Here is a 6,000-nt window from a genome sequence, read left to right as displayed (position 1 = left end):
CACACAGTGTGAGGATACATACACATCATACAGATACACACAGTGCAAGGACACATGTACACATCATACATACACAGTGCGAGGACACTTATACACATCATACATACACACAGTGGGAGGACACATATACACATCATACATACACACAGTGGGAGGACACATATACACATCATACATACACACAGTGGGAGGACACATATACACATCATACATACACAGTGCGAGAACACATATACACATCATACATACACAGTGCGAGGACACAAACACAGAACCTTTCGGATCGGCACAAAAAGCTGCAAAAATGAAGAAATCACCACTCCGTAAGGGACCGCATGTTACGCTACGGGCGTAAGTTACGGAATTTTCGTCCGCAAACAATGGTCTGGTTCATTTTTTACGGCGCCGCTTACGATCCGGGCGTAAGTTCTTACATAGTGTGAACTGTGCAGCCGTACTTCGTATACTTTCCATTATACGCAAACTACGTAAGTCTCCGGCCGCTTATTCACGGAACGCACTACGGCCGGAAACTTACGTAGTGTGAACATAGCCTTAAAGTAAAAAACAGACACACATAGTCAAAGACCAATGACCATACATGCGGCTTCATGCTGGTTTATATGGAGTCTTGTGTTTGTGATCAGCGAGTGTGAGTGATTTCTGGTCTGATCTCCGGCCGTGTACGCGGGTGATGTCCTCATCTCTTCCTCCTCGCCCCTCAATCATCTTCTTCCATATTGGAAATCAGTCTCAGCATTCGCCTTCAAAGTGGCATTTGGCCACACACCGGGTGGTGCAATGAAAGGGGGGGGGGGGGGGGCTGATGGTTTGTCGCCTGGACCCCCCTCACCCCAAACCTTATCCCAGAATACAGAGTCAATGGGGGCAGATCCGGGACCTCATCATTAATGGCGCTTTAACCCCTGTCATCTGTTATGCATGGAAATTACTCCCCCTCCCCCAAAAAAGTATTGGCTACTAGACACAGCAAGGGAGGGCAGGGCTTAGTGAGTGCAGAGACTAAACACAGAAAGGGAGGGTGGGGCTTAGTGAATGCAGAGACTGAACACAGGAAAGGAGGGTGGGACTTAGTGAGTGCAGAGACTAAACAGGAAGGGAGGGTGGAGCTTAGTGAGTTCAGAGACTAAACACAGGAAGGAAGGGTGGGGCTTAGTGAGTGCAGAGACTAAACAGGAAGGGAGGGTGGAGCTTAGTGAGTTCAGAGACTAAACACAGGAAGGTAGGGTGGGGCTTAGTGATTTCAGAAACTAAGCACAGGAAGGGAGGGTGGAGCTTAGTGAGTGCAGAGATTAAACACAGGAAGGAAGGGTGGAGCTTAGTGAGTGCAGAGACTGGACACAGAAAGGGAGGGTGGGGCTTAGTGAGTGCAGAGACTAAACACAGGAAGGGAGGGTGGGGCTTAGTGAGTGCAGAGACTAAACACAGGGAGGGTGGGGCTTAGAGAGTGCAGAGACTAAACACAGGAAGGTAGGGCGGGGCTTAGTAAGTGCAGAGACTAAACACAGGAAGGGAGGGCGGGGCTTAGTGATTTCAGAAACTAAACACAGGAAGGGAGGGTGGGGCTTAGTGAGTGCAGAGACTGGACACAGAAAGGGAGGGCGGGGCTTAGTGAGTGCAGAAATGTATGATGAGTGTATAATGAGTGTAAAATGTATAGTGAGTGTATAATGTATGATGAGTGTATGATGAGTGTATAATGTATAGTGAATATATAATGTATGATGTATGATCAGTGTATAATGTATGATCGATCAGTGTATAATGTATGGTGAGTGTATGATGTATGATCAGTGTATAATGTATGATCTGTATAATGTATGATAATGCTGTATGATGATGATTTTATGTTTAGCTCACAAAGCATTGCCTAGACTGTAATAGAGGAGAGTGAACATGGCGGAGGACGGGCGCTTCACCTCCCGGGGCCATCGCTCTCAGGCTGGGTGACACCTTTGCACAGGTATGTGGGGGTCGCTGTGTCTTGTGTCACTTTCGCTCCGGGCAGCCGTCCATGACACAGGAGACACGTTCCAGCCTCGTCATCTGGGCTTTGGCTTCCTGGGAGCAGGAAGTCTGGGAGTACACAATGTCTCGGCCGTCACCTCCTCCCCTGTTTATAGTGAGAAGGAGCTGGGAAAACGGCCGTCTAATCTAAACCCTTCACCCGCCGTGAGAAAGTGGTTGTGACACGAGAAGCAACGTCAGACCTGTGAGGAGGGAGGGGGAGAATCCCGGGCCAGTGCACACATGGAGCTGCCCTTTAAATAATTTAACAGCTGTAGAAATCGCGGCTAAGGGACATGATAAACATGTCCTCCTTAAAGGGGACACACACTATTAAAAGGGGAAATCCACAGGTCTTTTACTGAGGAGGCAATCTCCTTCCCTGGAGGGTCCAGGGTTTCACGACTGCCCCCCCCCCCCCTCCGTGCACACGCCCGAAAACTCTACAACCTTGTTGGGACGCTGTGTTCTCATTGGTCCTCTCTGTCATCGAGGCTCCGCCCCTCTCTAAGAAACACAGCAAAGACAATAAAGATGCAGACGACTCAACTGTATCAACAATTTATTGCAATAAAAACAGCAGTAATATATGATAACTGTTTCAAGTGCCTCTCAGCCCCGCCCCCCTGACAGTTACACAATTTAACCCCTTCAATGGCGGAGGTTTTGCCCCAAACACAATTAAGAGGTACAAGGAAAATAAAAAGCAGTAATATAACGGTCAGATCCAAAGCAATGTCACGCCGACTCTGGCTCCGCCCCCTGCCCGCATTATCTGCAACCAGCCCTGCGACGCAGCTCCAGCATGACGGAAGAGGTGAACACTAGCACCAAAGTCGTATCAAAAAGAGTGCTTGTCCGTGAACTTCACCTTGTGCAAGATTTGGAGCGGTTCTCCAGCGCACGTCCTGCAAAAGTAAAGGCCCCGGCAGGGTTGTTCGCAGCTCGAATCTCATTGTCCATGTATATTACGCTTTCATAGACTTATAAAGAACAGCCAGAGTGTTATAATGGATGCAGAGCAGACCTACTGTATAAGAGACGGGTGTAAAGATATAGAGACTGCGGCCCCTTACAGATCTATGAGAGACGGGCACCAAGATATAGAGACTGCGGCCCCTTACAGATCTATAAGAGACGGGCACCAAGATATAGAGACTGCGGCCCCTTACAGATGTATAAGAGACGGGTGTAAAGATATAGAGACTGCGGCCCCTTACAGATCTATGAGAGACGGGCACCAAGATATAGAGACTGCGGCCCCTTAGAGATCTATAAGAGACGGGCACCAAGATATAGAGACTGCGGCCCCTTACAGATCTATGAGAGACGGGCACCAAGATATAGAGACTGCGGCCCCTTACAGACCTATAAGAGACGGGCACCAAGATATAGAGACTGCGGCCCCTTACAGATCTATAAGAGACGGGAGCCAAGATATAGAGACTGCGGCCCCTTACAGATCTATAAGAGACGGGAGCCAAGATATAGAGACTGCGGCCCCTTACAGATCTATAAGAGACGGGCACCAAGATATAGAGACTGCGGCCCCTTACAGATATATAAGAGACGGGCACCAAGATATAGAGACTGCGGCCCCTTACAGATCTATAAGAGACGGGCACCAAGATATAGAGACTGTGGCCCCTTACAAATCTATGAGAGACGGGCACCAAGATATAGAGACTGTGGCCCCTTACAGATCTATGAGAGACGGGTGTAAAGATATAGAGACTGCGGCCCCTTACAGATCTATAAGAGACGGGCACCAAGATATAGAGACTGCGGCCCCTTACAGATCTATAAGAGATGGGCACCAAGATATAGAGACTGCGGCCCCTTACAGATATATAAGAGATGGGCACCAAGATATAGAGACTGCGGCCCCTTACAGACCTATAAGAGACGGGCACCAAGATATAGAGACTGCGGCCCCTTACAGACCTATAAGAGACGGGTGTAAAGATATAGAGACTGCGGCCCCTTACAGACCTATAAGAGACGGGCACCAAGATATAGAGACTGCGGCCCCTTACAGATCTATGAGAGACGGGCACCAAGATATAGAGACTGCGGCCCCTTACAGATCTATGAGAGACGGGCACCAAGATATAGAGACTGCGGCCCCTTACAGATATATAAGAGATGGGCACCAAGATATAGAGACTGCGGCCCCTTACAGACCTATAAGAGACGGGCACCAAGATATAGAGACTGCGGCCCCTTACAGACCTATAAGAGACGGGAGCCAAGATATAGAGACTGCGGCCGCTTACAGATCTATAAGAGACGGGCACCAAGATATAGAGACTGCGGCCCCTTACAGATCTATGAGAGACGGGCACCAAGATATAGAGACTGCGTCCCCTTACAGATTTATAAGAGACGGGCACCAAGATATAGAGACTGCGGCCCCTTACAGACCTATAAGAGACGGGCACCAAGATATAGAGACTGCGGCCCCTTACAGACCTATAAGAGACGGGTGTAAAGATATAGAGACTGCGGCCCCTTACAGACCTATAAGAGACGGGCACCAAGATATAGAGACTGCGGCCCCTTACAGATCTATGAGAGACGGGCACCAAGATATAGAGACTGCGGCCCCTTACAGATATATAAGAGATGGGCACCAAGATATAGAGACTGCGGCCCCTTACAGATCTATGAGAGACGGGCACCAAGATATAGAGACTGCGGCCCCTTACAGACCTATAAGAGACGGGCACCAAGATATAGAGACTGTGGCCCCTTACAGATCTATAAGAGACGGGCACCAAGATATAGAGACTGCGGCCCCTTACAGATATATAAGAGACGGGCACCAAGATATAGAGACTGCGGCCCCTTACAGATCTATGAGAGACGGGCACCAAGATATAGAGACTGCGGCCCCTTACAGATCTATGAGAGACGGGCACCAAGATATAGAGACTGCGGACCCTTACAGATCTATGAGAGACGGGCACCAAGATATAGAGACTGCGGCACCTTACAGATCTATGAGAGACGGGCACCAAGATATAGAGACTGCGGACCCTTACAGATCTATGAGAGACGGGCACCAAGATATAGAGACTGCGGACCCTTACAGATCTATGAGAGACGGGCACCAAGATATAGAGACTGCGGACCCTTACAGATCTATGAGAGACGGGCACCAAGATATAGAGACTGCGGCCCCTTACAGACCTATAAGAGACGGGCACCAAGATATAGAGACTGCGGCCCCTTACAGACCTATAAGAGACGGGTGTAAAGATATAGAGACTGCGGCCCCTTACAGACCTATAAGAGACGGGTGTAAAGATATAGAGACTGTGGCCCCTTACAGATATATAAGAGATGGGCACCAAGATATAGAGACTGCGGCCCCTTAGAGATCTATAAGAGACGGGCACCAAGATATAGAGACTGCGGCCCCTTAGAGATCTATAAGAGACGGGCACCAAGATATAGAGACTGCGGCCCCTTAGAGATCTATAAGAGACGGGCACCAAGATATAGAGACTGCGGCCCCTTACAGACCTATAAGAGACGGGCACCAAGATATAGAGACTGCGGCCCCTTACAGATCTATAAGAGACGGGCACCAAGATATAGAGACTGAGGCCCCTTACAGACCTGTAAGAGACGGGCACCAAGATATAGAGACTGCGGCCCCTTACAGACCTATAAGAGACGGGCACCAAGATATAGAGACTGCGGCCCCTTACAGACCTATAAGAGACGGGCACCAAGATATAGAGACTGTGGCCCCTTACAGATCTATAAGAGACGGGCACCAAGATATAGAGACTGCGGCCCCTTACAGATATATAAGAGACGGGCACCAAGATATAGAGACTGCGGCCCCTTACAGATCTATGAGAGACGGGCACCAAGATATAGAGACTGCGGCCCCTTACAGATCTATGAGAGACGGGCACCAAGATATAGAGACTGCGGCACCTTACAGATCTATGAGAGACG

This window comes from Dendropsophus ebraccatus, chromosome 12 (assembly GCF_027789765.1).
Source record: "Dendropsophus ebraccatus isolate aDenEbr1 chromosome 12, aDenEbr1.pat, whole genome shotgun sequence".
Taxonomy (NCBI): Eukaryota; Metazoa; Chordata; class Amphibia; order Anura; family Hylidae; genus Dendropsophus; species Dendropsophus ebraccatus.
This window is presented reverse-complemented; position numbering follows the sequence as displayed.